Source organism: Oncorhynchus nerka, linkage group LG8, assembly GCF_034236695.1.
Source record: "Oncorhynchus nerka isolate Pitt River linkage group LG8, Oner_Uvic_2.0, whole genome shotgun sequence".
NCBI lineage: Eukaryota > Metazoa > Chordata > Actinopteri > Salmoniformes > Salmonidae > Oncorhynchus > Oncorhynchus nerka.
Genome location: NC_088403.1, coordinates 56,423,758 through 56,440,985, shown reverse-complemented (window position 1 = coordinate 56,440,985; position 17,228 = coordinate 56,423,758). Strand labels below are relative to the sequence as shown.

Sequence of the window (17,228 nt, the reverse complement as noted above, 5' to 3'; positions counted from 1 at the left end):
AATCCCCTCTTATTTCCTTCCTTCTTTTCTTCTTTCTATTATTTCCCCCCTTTTTGGTCCTTTTGACTGTTCATTTCATTCTATTCCACCCTGCTCATTTCATTAATATGGTCGTTCCATGAAATGAGTGCCTCCCTTTGATATTTTAAGTAGGTCTTGTGCACAAATATAGAACGTAAAAAGCCTGTTATATTAAATGAAGTGCCTTTTAATATAGACCACGTGGAAAATTACATAAATATTATATTTTTATTTGAATAACTACTTGCTAAAGTGGCTTCTAGGAAAATGTTAACCCATTTAACCCCAAGTTTTAACCATCATTGTAAAGCCCCAATTATTTTATTGTGTTGACAAACTCCTTTCAGAAGACTGTTCTTTATTTAACGTGTTTAATTATTCATTTTAAGGTCAACAGACCCTTTCCCTCATGTTAAGCTCAACCCTGTCATTTGAACTAAATTCTCGTTTTAATTATGGTTAAACTAACCCTTTTTGGATATATTTTTTTTTAAGAAACATTGAACATCCAATAGCCAAATCGTAGTGGAAAAGCAGTCGAGCCGGTACTACTCTTTTTGGCCATTTTCTAGTGTTTGTGGTGGAAAACTGAGTAGGTTGAGTATAACATTTCAACCCTGTCACCCACGACAATTGAACTATTTAAATGTTTTTGTGAAGCTTGCATTCAATTGCCCTCCCTGTTGCACACAACAAGACTATTCCCCCTGTCACAAGGGGATTTATGGCTGACTTAAGATGAAGTCATCAACCCTATTACGGTCAACCCTGGTACGGTCAACCCTGGTACGGTCAACCCTGTTACGGTCAACCCTGTTACGGTCAACCCTGTTACGGTCAACTCTGTTACGGTCAACCCTGTTACGGTCAACCCTGTTACGGTCAACCCTGTTACAGTCATTCCTGTTACTTGATTTGGTGCTTAATAGGCACTTACTATAGTGCCAATTACCTCTTGAGATGGGAAATGTATTTTTGTATTAATTTGAACATGTGCAATTCATGACCGAATGTTCAAAATTCTGTGAAATCAAAGATGTTTTTTTCCCACCAAGTTACGCTACTCAAAAGACATCTATTGCTGGAACGACCCGATGGCTTTGTAGGCATATCTCTCTCATTTCCCTTTCCAATCTACACACTTTCACTTTCTCTGCCCACATACTCACACACTGGGGAATTCACCCCTACTATTGGGTGTTCATTTAAGTCAAATGAACAGGGCTGTTTAGTTGATTCGTTTTATGTGTGCTGGTGTTGGAATGCATCATGTGAAATCACTATACGTAATGGGAAATTACTGCCCTCATTAATTTAAATGTAAAAATGTAGACTCCATTGAGGGCACAGCCCCCTAGAGTAGACAGACATACAGCGTCATGGGAACAAACAAAAGTATTTCAACGCATGCTGAGAGAACGACAGCAAACTGTCTCTGTTAACATGTCAACAGACAAGGTAAGTGCAAGCCCCACTATGACTAAGGAGAAACCTGCTGTGTGTGTGTGTGTGTGTGTGTGTGTGTGTGTGTGTGTGTGTGTCTGTCTGTCTGTCTGTCTGTCTGTCATTGAGTGCACAAATGTATACTTTTTTTTAAAGTGCCAGTATCTATATGTATCTATATTTGTATGTGCTACAAGCATTCCACATACACAGCAATATACAGTACCGTCAGCAAATATTCACATTTTGTTGTGTTACAAAGTGGGATTAAAATGGATCTAATTGTAATTGTTTGTCAACGATCTACACAAAATACTCTCCATTCCGTAATTCTTTTATCCTGAAAAACTCCCCAATACTTAACGATTACAAGCATACCCATAACATGATGCAGCCAGCACTATGCTTGAAAATATGGAGAGTGTTGGATTGTGTTGGATTAGATTTGCCCCAAACCTAACACTTTGTATTCAGGACTAAAAGTTCATTGCTTTGCCACATTTTTTGCAGTATGACTCTAGTACATGGTGCAAAACAGGATGCATGTTTTGGATTATGCTTAGCTTTAAAAATGTAACAAGTACTTTTGGGTGTCAGGGAAAATGTGTAAAAAGTCCATAGTTTTCCTTAGGAATGTAGTGAAGTAAAAGTTAAAGTTAAAAAAAAAAAGAATAGTATATTAAAGTACAGATACCCTCAAAAATGAGTTAAGTGGTACTTTAAAGTATTTTTACTTAAGTACTTTACACCACTGCTGAGCGGATTCCTTCCTCTCCAGCAACTGAGTTAAGATGGATGCATGTATCTTTACAGTGACTGGTTGTGTTGATACATCATCCACAGTGTAATTAATAACTTCACCGCGCTCAAAGGGATATTCAATGTCTGCTTGAAAAAAATACACCTACTGTACCAATAGGTGGCTTCTTTGAAAGGCATTGGAAAACCTCCCTGGTCTTTGTGGTTGAATCTGTGTTTAAAAGGCCCTGCTGGACTGAGGGATCTGACAGATAACTGGATGTGTGGGGTACAGAAATGAGGTAGTCAATCAAAAATCATGTTAAACACTCATTTTGAACACAGGGTGAGTTCATGCAACTTATTATGCGACTTGTTAAGCATTTATTTTACTCCTGAACTTAAATAGGCTTGCCATAACTAAGGGATTGAATACTTATTGACTCAATACATTTCAGCTTTAGATTTTTTATTAATGTGTAAAAAAAAAAAAATTCAGGCCAGTGACAAAGAAAATCGCAATTGAATTCAGGTTGTAACAACAAAATGTGTAAAAGTCAAGGGGAGTGAATACTTCCTGAAGGCCCTGTAGTCATGCCATCTCCACCAGCATACTGAAAGTGTCATAAGATGATGGAACAGCCTCCTTCTCTCTATTGCTGCTGGCATGACTCACTTTGAAATAACGGGATGGTTTGAACACAACATACTACAACCAAGCCAACACTAGATGTCAGGATAACACATGGACAAGTCTTTGTCTCTGGAAAAGAGAATGATTTAGGAGGGTTATGTTTCTCCAGCAGAGGGCGCACACACAGACATCTCTCGATCAACAAGTGAATGGTCTATTCTCCACTTCATTGTGTTTCTGAGTGGTAGTACAGTAGTTTGAGGGAATTCTCCTGGTTATTTACCCTCAGACCACGAAAGAAGTGGATTAGCCTGTGGAAACCCAACTTGTTCTACTTAGCTCTACTTATCATAGATCTGCTATAGATTTACACAGACAGCCCAAGTATTATCTTTACATTTACATTTACATTTAAGTCATTTAGCAGACGCTCTTATCCAGAGCGACTTACAAATTGGTGCATTCACCTTATGACATCCAGTGGAACAGTAGTGCATCTAAATCTTTTAAGGGGGGGTGAGAGGGATTACTTTATCCTATCCTAGGTATTCCTTAAAGAGGTGGGGTTTCAGGTGTCTCCGGAAGGTGGTGATTGACTCCGCTGTCCTGGCGTCGTGAGGGAGTTTGTTCCACCATTGGGGGGCCAGAGCAGCGAACAGTTTTGACTGGGCTGAGCGGGAACTGTACTTCCTCAGTGGTAGGGAGGCGAGCAGGCCAGAGGTGGATGAACGCAGTGCCCTTGTTTGGGTGTAGGGCCTGATCAGAGCCTGGAGGTACTGAGGTGCCGTTCCCCTCACAGCTCCGTAGGCAAGCACCATGGTCTTGTAGCGGATGCGAGCTTCAACTGGAAGCCAGTGGAGAGAGCGGAGGAGCGGGGTGACGTGAGAGAACTTGGGAAGGTTGAACACCAGACGGGCTGCGGCGTTCTGGATGAGTTGTAGGGGTTTAATGGCACAGGCAGGAGCCCAGCCAACAGCGAGTTGCAGTAATCCAGACGGGAGATGACAAGTGCCTGGATTAGGACCTGCGCCGCTTCCTGTGTGAGGCAGGGTCGTACTCTGCGGATGTTGTAGAGCATGAACCTACAGGAACGGGCCACCGCCTTGATGTTAGTTGAGAACGACAGGGTGTTGTCCAGGATCACGCCAAGGTTCTTAGCGCTCTGGGAGGAGGACACAATGGAGTTGTCAACCGTGATGGCGAGATCATGGAACGGGCAGTCCTTCCCCGGGAGGAAGAGCAGCTCCGTCTTGCCGAGGTTCAGCTTGAGGTGGTGATCCGTCATCCACACTGATATGTCTGCCAGACATGCAGAGATGCGATTCGCCACCTGGTCATCAGAAGGGGGAAAGGAGAAGATGAATTGTGTGTCGTCTGCATAGCAATGATAGGAGAGACCATGTGAGGTTATGACAGAGCCAAGTGACTTGGTGTATAGCGAGAATAGGAGAGGGCCTAGAACAGAGCCCTGGGGGACACCAGTGGTGAGAGCACGTGGTGTGGAGACGGATTCTCGCCACGCCACCTGGTAGGAGCGACCTGTCAGGTAGGACGCAATCCAAGCGTGGGCCGCGCCGGAGATGCCCAACTCGGAGAGGGTGGAGAGGAGGATCTGATGGTTCACAGTATCGAAGGCAGCCGATAGGTCTAGAAGGATGAGAGCAGAGGAGAGAGAGTTAGCTTTAGCAGTGCGGAGCGCCTCCGTGATACAGAGAAGAGCAGTCTCAGTTGAATGACTAGTCTTGAAACCTGACTGATATGGATCAAGAAGGTCATTCTGAGAGAGATAGCGGGAGAGCTGGCCAAGGACGGCACGTTCAAGAGTTTTGGAGAGAAAAGAAAGAAGGGATACTGGTCTGTAGTTGTTGACATCGGAGGGATCGAGTGTAGGTTTTTTCAGAAGGGGTGCAACTCTCGCTCTCTTGAAGACGGAAGGGACGTAGCCAGCGGTCAGGGATGAGTTGATGAGCGAGGTGAGGTAAGGGAGAAGGTCTCCGGAAATGGTCTGGAGAAGAGAGGAGGGGATAGGGTCAAGCGGGCAGGTTGTTGGGCGGCCGGCCGTCACAAGACGCGAGATTTCATCTGGAGAGAGAGGGGAGAAAGAGGTCAGAGCACAGGGTAGGGCAGTGTGAGCAGAACCAGCGGTGTCGTTTGACTTAGCAAACGAGGATCGGATGTCGTCGACCTTCTTTTCAAAATGGTTGACGAAGTCATCTGCAGAGAGGGAGGAGGGGGGAGGAGGATTCAGGAGGGAGGAGAAGGTGGCAAAGAGCTTCCTAGGGTTAGAGGCAGATGCTTGGAATTTAGAGTGGTAGAAAGTGGCTTTAGCAGCAGAGAGAGAAGAGGAAAATGTAGAGAGGAGGGAGTGAAAGGATGCCAGGTCCGCTGGGAGGCGCGTTTTCCTCCATTTCCGCTCGGCTGCCCGGAGCCCTGTTCTGTGAGCTCGCAATGAGTCGTCGAGCCACGGAGCGGGAGGGGAGGACCGAGCCGGCCTGGAGGATAGGGGACATAGAGAGTCAAAGGATGCAGAAAGGGAGGAGAGGAGGGTTGAGGAGGCAGAATCAGGAGATAGGTTGGAGAAGGTTTGAGCAGAGGGAAGAGATGATAGGATGGAAGAGGAGAGAGTAGCGGGGGAGAGAGAGCGAAGGTTGGGACGGCGCGATACCATCCGAGTAAGGGCAGTGTGGGAAGTGTTGGATGAGAGCGAGAGGGAAAAGGATACAAGGTAGTGGTCGGAGACTTGGAGGGGAGTTGCAATGAGGTTAGTGGAAGAACAGCATCTAGTAAAGATGAGGTCGAGCGTATTTCCTGCCTTGTGAGTAGGGGGAAGGTGAGAGGGTGAGGTCAAAAGAGGAGAGGAGTGGAAAGAAGGAGGCAGAGAGGAATGAGTCAAAGGTAGACGTGGGGAGGTTAAAGTCGCCCAGAACTGTGAGAGGTGAGCCGTCCTCAGGAAAGGAGCTTATCAAGGCATCAAGCTCATTGATGAACTCTCCGAGGGAACCTGGAGGGCGATAAATGATAAGGATGTTAAGCTTGAAAGGGCTGGTAACTGTGACAGCATGGAATTCAAAGGAGGCGATAGACAGATGGGTAAGGGGAGAAAGAGAGAATGACCACTTGGGAGAGATGAGGATCCCGGTGCCACCACCCCGCTGACCAGAAGCTCTCGGGGTGTGCGAGAACACGTGGGCAGACGAAGAGAGAGCAGTAGGAGTAGCAGTGTTGTCTGTGGTGATCCATGTTTCCATCAGTGCCAAGAAGTCGAGGGACTGGAGGGAGGCATAGGCTGAGATGAACTCTGCCTTGTTGGCCGCAGATCGGCAGTTCCAGAGGCTACCGGAGACCTGGAACTCCACGTGGGTCGTGCGCGCTGGGACCACCAGATTAGGGTGGCCGCGGCCACGCGGTGTGGAGCGTTTGTATGGTCTGTGCAGAGAGGAGAGAACAGGGATAGACAGACACATAGTTGACAGGCTACACAAGAGGCTACGCTAATGCAAAGGAGATTGGAATGACAAGTGGACTACACGTCTCGAGTGTTCAGAAAGTTAAGCTTACGTAGCAAGAATCTTATTGACTAAAATGATTAAAATGATACAGTACTGCTGAAGTAGGCTAGCTGGCAGAGGCTGCGTTGTTGACTATGTAGGCTAGCTGGCAGTGGCTGCGTTGTTGACACTACACTAATCAAGTCGTTCCGTTGAGTGTAATAGTTTCTACTGTGCTGCTATTCGGGGCTAGCTGGCTAGCTAGCAGTGTTGATTACGTTACGTTGCGTTAAAAGAACGACAATAGCTGGCTAGCTAACCTAGGAAATCGCTCTAGACTACACAATTATCTTTGATACAAAGACGGCTATGTAGCTAGCTATGTAGCTAGCTACGATCAAACAAATCAAGCCGTTGTACTGTAATGAAATGAAATGAAAAATGTGATACTACCTGTGGAGCGAGCGAAATGCGACCAGGTTGTTGAGTGCGGAAGTTCTGTTCGGTAGACGTTGGCTAGCTGTTGGCTAGCTAGCAGTGTCTCCTACGTTAAGGACGACAAATAGCTGGCTAGCTAACCTCGGTAAATTAAGATAATCACTCTAAAACTACACACTCTAAACTACACAATTATCTTGGATACGAAGACAGCAGAGACAACTATGTAGCTAGCTAACACTACACTAATCAAGTCGTTCAGTTGAGTGTAATAGTTGTGCTGCTAATCGGTAGACGGTGGACGTTAGCTAGCTGGCTAGCTGCAGGGCAGATAGCAGTGTAGACTGCGTTAGGACGACGAAATACGATAATTACGCAATTATCTATGATACAAAGACGACTATGTAGCTAGCTAAGAAGAAATTGCTAAGATTAGACAAATCAAACCGTTGTACTATAATGAAATGTAATGAAATGTAATACTACCTGCGGACCGAGTGCGGATGCGACCGCTCGCTCCAACGAAGTGTATGTAAACTTCTTTAACCCAATTATTGGCAAAAACGCTGATCTAACTGGTCAAAAGACCAAATAATGGGGGGAAAAAATCTGAATTGGGCTGCATATGTAAACGCAGCCCCTCAAATTCAAATCTGGACCTCGAAGCCAGTTTCACTGCTTATTTCAATTCTTCCCCTCTAATCTGGGACTGATTTAGACCTGGGATATCAGATGGGTGCATTATTATCAGGTTGAACAGAAAAGCAGCAGTAGTCCGGACCTCGCAGGGTAACATTTGAATACCCCTGATTTAGCCTATATGCCAATATCTCCTTCTTCCCTTAGTTATATCCAGCAGCCCACTGATTGGCTGCATCCCAAATGCCACCGTGTTCCCTATACAGCACTTTTGACGAGAACCCTAAATGGAATTTGGTGCCATTTAGGATTAAATCTAATTTTATTGGTCACATACCACATATTTAGCAGATGTTATTGGTCGCATACCACATATTTAGCAGATGTTATTGGTCGCATACCACATATTTAGCAGATGTTATTGGTCGCATACCACATATTTAGCAGATGTTATTGGTCGCATACCACATATTTAGCAGATGTTATTGGTCACATACCACATATTTAGCAGATGTTACTGGTCGCATACCACATATTTAGCAGATGTTATTGCGGGTGTAGGGAAATACTTGTGTTCCTGCAGACATAATGCCAATGATTCCCAATGTGAATTGGGGTGAGATTCTTCCCTACACTGTAAGTGATATCCTGTAACCCAGTGGGCGTGGTTAGTTTGGTGGTGTAAGTGATATCCTGTAACCCAGTGGGCGTGGTTAGTTTGGTGGTGTAAGTGATATCCTGTAACCCAGTGGGCGTGGTTAGTTTGGTGGTGTAAGTGATATCCTGTAACCCAGTGGGCGTGGTTAGTTTGGTGGTGTAAGTGATATCCTGTAACCCAGTGGGCGTGGTTAGTTTGGTGGTGTAAGTGATATCCTGTAACCCAGTGGGCGTGGTTAGTTTGGTGGTGTAAGTGATATCCTGTAACCCAGTGGGCGTGGTTAGTTTGGTGGTGTAAGTGATATCCTGTAACCCAGTGGGCGTGGTTAGTTTGGTGGTGTAAGTGATATCCTGTAACCCAGTGGGCGTGGTTAGTTTGGTGGTGTAAGTGATATCCTGTAACCCAGTGGGCGTGGTTAGTTTGGTGGTGTAAGTGATATCCTGTAACCCAGTGGGCGTGGTTAGTTTGGTGGTGTAAGTGATATCCTGTAACCCAGTGGGCGTGGTTAGTTTGGTGGTGTAAGTGATATCCTGTAACCCAGTGGGCGTGGTTAGTTTGGTGGTGTAAGTGATATCCTGTAACCCAGTGGACGTGGTTAGTTTGGTGGTGTAAGTGATATCCTGTAACCCAGTGGGCGTGGTTAGTTTGGTGGTGTAAGTGATATCCTGTAACCCAGTGGGCGTGGTTAGTTTGGTGGTGTAAGTGATATCCTGTAACCCAGTGGGCGTGGTTAGTTTGGTGGTGTAAGTGATATCCTGTAACCCAGTGGGCGTGGTTAGTTTGGTGGTGTAAGTGATATCCTGTAACCCAGTGGGCGTGGTTAGTTTGGTGGTGTAAGTGATATCCTGTAACCCAGTGGGCGTGGTTAGTTTGGTGGTGTAAGTGATATCCTGTAACCCAGTGGGCGTGGTTAGTTTGGTGGTGTAAGTGATATCCTGTAACCCAGTGGGCGTGGTTAGTTTGGTGGTGTAAGTGATATATCAATATGGAGGGTGATATTTCACCACCTAACAGCACCAGCCACTCTGCAATGAGATGTGTTGTGACGTATGGTGAGCAATGTTGTTCTCTCCAGACCTTTCTGTCAATGTCACGCCCTTTGCCCCATCCACTTGCACACACACGATGCAAGGCACACACACGATGCAAGGCACACACACGATGCAAGGCACACACACGATGCAAGGCACACACACACGATGCAAGGCACACACATGATCACACACACATATTTGCGCATGAAGTAGAGTATAGGCTCATAAGCACGCACACACACACCCACACCCACACATATACACACACACAGGCCAGATAGATGAAACGTGGGGGCACAGGAACATGTAGGCTGTGTGTGAGTACCACCGAGTCACCTGATCGCTGTAACATCTCTGTGCCTGTGTGTCGCCCTGCGCTGAGCTTTGAGGCATGACTTCCCATGTCCCCGAGTCACCTGCTCGCTGTAACATCTCTGTGCCTGTGTGTCGCCCTGCGCTGAGCTTTGAGGCATGACTTCCCATGTCCCCGAGTCACCTGCTCGCTGTAACATCTCTGTGCCTGTGTGTCGCCCTGCGCTGAGCTTTGAGGCATGACTTCCCATGTCCCCGAGTCATCTGCTCGCTGTAACATCTCTGTGCCTGTGTGTCGCCCTGCGCTGAGCTTTGAGGCATGACTTCCCATGTCCCCGAGTCACCTGCTCGCTGTAACATCTCTGTGCCTGTGTGTCGCCCTGCGCTGAGCTTTGAGGCATGACTTCCCATGTCCCCGAGTCACCTGCTCGCTGTAACATCTCTGTGCCTGTGTGTCGCCCTGCGCTGAGCTTTGAGGCATGACTTCCCATGTCCCCGAGTCACCTGCTCGCTGTAACATCTCTGTGCCTGTGTGTCGCCCTGCGCTGAGCTTTGAGGCATGACTTCCCATGTCCCCGTGTCACACAGCGGACATCCAGAACACAGAGACAGAGAAACAGACTACAGTACTAGCATAGAGAAAAACAAGGGCTGTAGGATAGGTATTTAACTATACAGGCATTTATAAACTGGGAGGTCGAGCCCTGAATATCAGACCGTATACTGTATACCACGGGTGTGACAAAACATGTATTTTTACAGCTTTAATTACGTTGGCAACCAGTTTATAACAGCAACACCTTGGGGGTTTGTGGTATATGACCAATATATACCACACCCCCTTGTGCCTTATTGCTTAAATATAGGTAGACAACTTTCTGTATACATATGTAAGTGGTACATATGTATAAAGATTCATATGTGTCATAACATGTTTTATGTATTGGGTCCTTATCGAGAGCAACACTTAACAAGACATCATGTAGTAGAATTGTGACGCTGTACGGAATCAGTTATGATAGTAGTTCACACTACAGTAGAGTTCAGTTTGGACATGTATTGACATCACCATGTATAATAGTTCCATTTCACCCAATGCTCTGATGGAATTAAATCATCTTTTAAGGCAATTTAATGCTTGAGTGGCGGTCAGAGCTTAATTCAATGATCTTTTCATACCCAGACTCTCTTCAGGGCCAAATTCATTCCAAGCAGCCAACTGTTGAGGAGATGGCATGTAATTAGGACACTTGTCTTCATTTCTGCACCCTTTGCAATGAGCTGCATTCTTTATCAAATGAACGTAATAGCTAGAATTATGTCAGCGATGTTTGTTTGATTTTTGATTATAAACTTTGGTTAAATGACAACCGGTTAGGACAGTTGTAATGTGTCCTATGACATGTCCTGTGTTACTGGATATGCAATGTGTACACAGAGAGAGAAGACACTTCATAAGATAGCTACACTCAGGAACAGAGATATGACTCTCACAACATTACCGAGGCACGTTTTGAAGATTTGGAAAAACGTTCGCAAATATCCATGTGTCCCGGCGCATATGTGTTCTCGTTGAATTTTGACACATTTTCCGTCTCGCTGCATGTTTACATCAGAAATGAACCAAATGCCTCTTCAGATGTTAAGCAGAAATGACCTAATAAAGCAGAGCTTTGAAGCACATCAAACTTCAAAGGACGACATAATCAGGGTATTTTCCTAACTAGAGCTGAAACGGAATGAGTACAAGTGCACATGTATGTGGTTACGTGGTGTACGTTTTTCAAAACTCCCTTTCCAAGTCTGTTGAAAGCAATAGTAAGGGGAAACTAGTCTCCAGTGAAATTACAATGAATCAATATTGCTTATGTTTCTTTGCCAAAAAAAAACAAAGTGAACAAGACATGTGCCAGTTTTCCACAAGGGCAATACGTAGACTGAAAGACCAGCCTGAAAGGGTGCCAGTCAGTATAATGGAGTATAAGGTTGACTGACCTTACAATTAGAGGGACATTATATTTTGGGGAGTGCACTGAGTGTACCCGCCTCAGTGTTTCATGACGCCCAAGGAGTATCTCTCCCTCCATTTACCTCTCTCCCCTTGACTTATGGCACCAGGACAGCCTGCCCACCTCCTGTGTGGTGCCACCCTGCCCACCTCCTGTGTGGTGCCACCCTGCCCACCAGCCCTGTTTGGTGCAACCCTGCCCACCAGCCCTGTATGGTGCCACCCAGTCCTGTATGGTGCCACCCTGCCCACCAGTCCTGTATGGTGCCACCCTGCCCACCAGTCCTGTATGGTACCACCCTGCCCACCAGTCCTGTATGGTACCACCCTGCCCACCAGTCTTGTGTGGTACCACCCTGCCCACCAGTCCTGTGTGGTACCACCCTGCCCACCAGTCCTGTATGGTACCACCCTGCCCACCAGTCCTGTATGGTACCACCCTGCCCACCAGCCCTGTATGGTACCACCCTGCCCACCAGTCCTGTGTGGTACCACCCTGCCCACCAGTCCTGTATGGTACCACCCTGCCCACCAGCCCTGTATGGTGCCACCCTGCCCACCAGCCCTGTATGGTACCACCCTGCCCACCAGCCCTGTATGGTACCACCCTGCCCACCAGCCCTGTATGGTACCACCCTGCCCACCAGCCCTGTATGGTACCACCAAACCCACCAGCCCTGTATGGTACCACCCTGCCCACCAGTCCTGTATGGTGCCACCCTGCCCACCAGTCCTGTGTGGTACCACCCTGCCCACCAGCCCTGTATGGTGCCACCCTGCCCACCAGCCCTGTATGGTACCACCCTGCCCACCAGCCCTGTGTGGTACCACCCTGCCCACCAGTCCTGTGTGGTACCACCCTGCCCACCAGCCCTGTATGGTGCCACCCTGCCCACCAGTCCTGTATGGTACCACCCTGCCCACCAGTCCTGTGTGGTAACACCCTGCCCACCAGCCCTGTATGGTGCCACCCTGCCCACCAGTCCTGTATGGTACCACCCTGCCCACCAGCCCTGTGTGGTACCACCCTGCCACCCAGTCCTGTATGGTGCCACCCTGCCCACCAGTCCTGTATGGTACCACCCTGCCCACCAGTCCTGTGTGGTACCACCCTGCCCACCAGCCCTGTATGGTGCCACCCTGCCCACCAGCCCTGTATGGTACCACCCTGCCCACCAGCCCTGTGTGGTACCACCCTGCCCACCAGTCCTGTATGGTACCACCCTTCCCACCAGTCCTGTGTGGTACCACCCTGCCCACCAGCCCTGTATGGTACCACCCTGCCCACCAGTCCTGTGTGGTACCACCCTGCCCACCAGCCCTGTATGGTACCACCCTGCCCACCAGTCCTGTATGGTACCACCCTGCCCACCAGCCCTGTATGGTACCACCCTGCCCACCAGCCCTGTGTGGTACCACCCTGCCCACCAGTCCTGTATGGTACCACCCTGCCCACCAGCCCTGTATGGTGCCACCCTGCCCACCAGCCCTGTATGGTGCCACCCTGCCCACCAGCCCTGTATGGTGCCACAGAACATTCCTCACCTGTCCCCATGTTGTACCATTTGGCTTGGTAAGATGGTATACAACTCATCTCCTTGGGTGTGTCAATACTCATCCATGGCTTCCTTTCCATGTATACTTTTAACACAAACAAGTGACAAACAACATATGTGCCTGGCCATTTTAGGCCTTGCCAGATCAGTGATCATGGAGATGAAAACACAAGAAATGGAAGCAACTTAACAGCATTGAGATACACCCCTAGTCTCTTAGTATTCAACTTGCATGGTGAGATGGCAGCCCATTCAACCCAATAGGCTGACAGAGAGATAGGTTAAATATAGGCTTGTTATGGGAGGTGTAATGAGAGGAGCAACAGCACATTGATGCTGTCTGGGTTCATACTCTTGTAGCAGAATGATGGGGTCTCCAAGGGCAACGCTGCTGCTGCATGCTGGGTGATCCAAATCAACTAAATCCACCAGGAGAGGGAGCGAGAGATGAAGAGATAGACAGAGGAAGATAGAGAGATGAAGATAGAGAGATGAAACGATAGACAGAGGAAGATAGACAGATGAAGAGATAGACAGAGGAAGATAGAGAGATGAAACGATAGACAGAGGAAGATAGAGAGATGAAACGATAGAAAGAGGAAGATAGAGAGATGAAACGATAGACAGAGGAAAATAGAGAGATGAAACGATAGACAGAGGAAAATAGAGAGATGAAACGATAGACAGAGGAAGATAGAGAGATGAAACGATAGACAGAGGAAGATAGAGAGATGAAACGATAGACAGAGGAAGATAGAGAGATGAAACGATAGACAGAGGAAGATAGAGAGATGAAACGATAGAAAGAGGAAGATAGAGAGATGAAACGATAGAAAGAGGAAGATAGAGAGATGAAACGATAGACAGAGGAAGATAGAGAGATGAAACGATAGACAGAGGAAGATAGAGAGAGATGAAACGATAGACAGAGGAAGACAGAGAGATGAAACGATAGACAGAGGAAGACAGAGAGATGAAACGATAGACAGAGGAAGATAGAGAGATGAAGAGATAGACAGAGGAAGATAGAGAGATGAAACGATAGACAGAGGAAGATAGAGAGATGAAACGATAGACAGAGGAAGATAGAGAGATGAAACGATAGAAAGAGGAAGATAGAGAGATGAAACGATAGAAAGAGGAAGATAGAGAGATGAAACGATAGAAGGAGGAAGATAGAGAGATGAAACGATAGACAGAGGAAGATAGAGAGATGAAACGATAGACAGAGGAAGATAGAGAGATGAAACGATAGACAGAGGAAGATAGAGAGATGAAACGATAGACAGAGGAAGATAGAGAGAGATGAAACGATAGACAGAGGAAGATAGAGAGATGAAACGATAGAAAGAGGAAGATAGAGAGATGAAACGATAGACAGAGGAAGATAGAGAGATGAAACGATAGAAAGAGGAAGATAGAGAGATGAAACGATAGACAGAGTAAGATAGAGAGATGAAACGATAGACAGAGGAAGATAGAGAGATGAAACGATAGACAGAGGAAGATAGAGAGATGAAACGATAGACAGAGGAAGATAGAGAGAGATGAAACGATAGACAGAGGAAGATAGAGAGATGAAACGATAGAAAGAGGAAGATAGAGAGATGAAACGATAGACAGAGGAAGATAGAGAGATGAAACGATAGAAAGAGGAAGATAGAGAGATGAAACGATAGAAAGAGGAAGATAGAGAGATGAAACGATAGACAGAGGAAGATAGAGAGATGAAACGATAGACAGAGGAAGATAGAGAGATGAAACGATAGACAGAGGAAGATAGAGAGATGAAACGATAGACAGAGGAAATAGAGAGATTAAACGATAGGCAGAGGAAATAGAGAGATGAAACGATAGGCAGAGGAAGATAGAGAGATGAAGAGATAGATGAGGAAGATAGAGAGATGAAGGGATAGAAAGAGGAAGTTAGAGAGATGAAACGATAGACAGAGGAAGATAGAGAGATGAAACGATAGACAGAGGAAGATAGAGAGAATACATTATAGATAGAGGAAGATAGAGAGATGAAACGATAGACAGAGGAAGATAGAGAGATGAAACGATAGAAAGAGGAAGATAGAGAGATGAAACGATAGAAAGAGGAAGATAGAGAGATGAAACAATAGACAGAGGAAGTTAGAGAGATGAAACGATAGAAAGAGGAAGATAGAGAGATGAAACGATAGAAAGAGGAAGATAGAGCGATGAAACGATAGAAAGAGGAAGATAGAGAGAAGAAACGATAGGCAGAGGAAGATAGAGAGATGAAACGATAGACAGAGGAAGATAGAGAGAAGAAACGATAGAAAGAGGAAGATAGAGAGATGAAACGATAGAAAGAGGAAGATACAGAGATGAAACGATAGACAGAGGAAGATAGAGAGAAGAAACGATAGAAAGAGGAAGATAGAGAGATGAAACGATAGAAAGAGGAAGATAGAGAGAAGAAACGATAGGCAGAGGAAGATAGAGAGATGAAACGATAGAGGAAGATAGAGAGGTGAGACGATAGAGGAAGATAGAGAGATGAAACGATAGAAAGAGGAAGATATAGAGATGAAACGATAGAAAGAGGAAGATAGAGGGATGAAATGATAGAAAGAGGAAGATAGAGGGATGAAATGATAGAAAGAGGAAGATAGAGAGATGAAACGATAGAAAGAGGAAGATAGAGAGATGAAACGATAGAAAGAGGAAGATAGAGAGATGAAACGATAGACAGAGGAAGGTAGAGAGATGAAACGATAGAAAGAGGAAGATAGAGAGATGAAGATAGAGAGATGAAACGATAGAAAGAGGAAGATATAGAGATGAAACGATAGAAAGAGGAAGATAGAGAGATGAAATTATAGAAAGAGGAAGATAGAGGGATGAAACGATAGAAAGAGGAAGATATAGAGATGAAACGATAGAAAGAGGAAGATAGAGGGATGAAATTATAGAAAGAGGAAGATAGAGGGATGAAATGATAGAAAGAGGAAGATAGAGAGATGAAACGATAGAAAGAGGAAGATAGAGAGATGAAACGATAGACAGAGGAAGAAAGAGAGATGAAACGATAGACAGAGGAAGATAGAGAGAATACATTATAGATAGAGGAAGCGATAGACAGAGGAAGATGGGGAGGATGATGAAGAGAGAGATTAATTAGATGAAGGAGAGAGAGGTGAAAGAGAGAGAGAGATTAATTTCTCACCTCCTTCACTATTAGGATCAATCGCTCTTCCACTCGACATCTCCCCTCCCTCCATTGCTCGGCTAGATAACAACAGATTTGGTCTCATCATGCATGCGAACAGGCACCACACACCTTACAGTGAGGGTGCAGGTGTTAGAGAAGCAGTCTGATAACAACCCACCTGGCCCTCTTCTCTGTCCCTTATCGTGATAATTGGCCTACAGGGTCATGGATAATGGATAATCATGGCTGGGAGTCACACTCTGTGTGGCCGCCTCTCCCATCCCCCTCCCTCGTATCCCCTGGCAAATCAGGCCATGTTTTGGCTGCTGGGGTTGTTCTGCTGTGGTGGCAGGATGCGACAGTGTCCTCAACTGACTGCCAGCGTGGCCTACTTTCCCCAAGAGGGAGAGATGAGAGATGAGAAAAGGTCTGCTCTGTTTTCAATATGGAAATAGATGAGAGGGAAGAGGGTGAGATGGAGATAAAGAGAGAGAGAGAGGTATTTTCTGTGAGGATGGGGATCTGAGAGTATGGAGCAAGGGAGAGAATGGGGTAGAGCGAGAGGTGGTGGAGAGAGAGGGGGGGTAGAGAGAAAGCAAAACAGGAGAAGAGGGGGAGAGAAGTGGGAATGGACAGAGAGAAATTGAGAGCATGAGAAAACAGAGTGAGAGTCGGAGAGGATCTTGTCTGGCTGTCTTCTTGTGTTTTAATCACCACACTCTGTTGTTCATCACATCTTTCATCTCGGTGGTTGCGCTAGCTGTTAGCAGACTGGCGCTATTACAACTGGCTGGCACACACACCCTTCATTAGATCTGAGATGGGCCCCTTTCTCCTTGGATATCATAGTAAATATGACATCATAGGCTAAGGAGACAAATGTGATCAATGTCAAAGACAGCCTGATCCCTATATCTGGGGAAAAAGCAGAGCCAAGTGATCATCTCATGCTATAGAAATCACTTCTCAACCATTTCAGCAGTATATCACAACAAAGCCTTCCATTGCTGTTGTCCTGAAACATGGAGAGAGACAGAGATACAGAGAGACAGAGAGACAGGGAGACAGAGACAGAGAG

At 46.2% G+C, this 17,228-nt stretch overlaps 1 protein-coding gene across 1 annotated transcript in view; it reads left to right on the top strand.

The window, feature by feature from the left end:
* LOC115133629 (neurexin-2-like) overlaps nucleotides 1-17,228 on the top strand; it is a 566,883-nt gene that overhangs the window by 23,970 nt on the left and 525,685 nt on the right. The gene's annotated exons all lie outside the window — the stretch shown is intronic.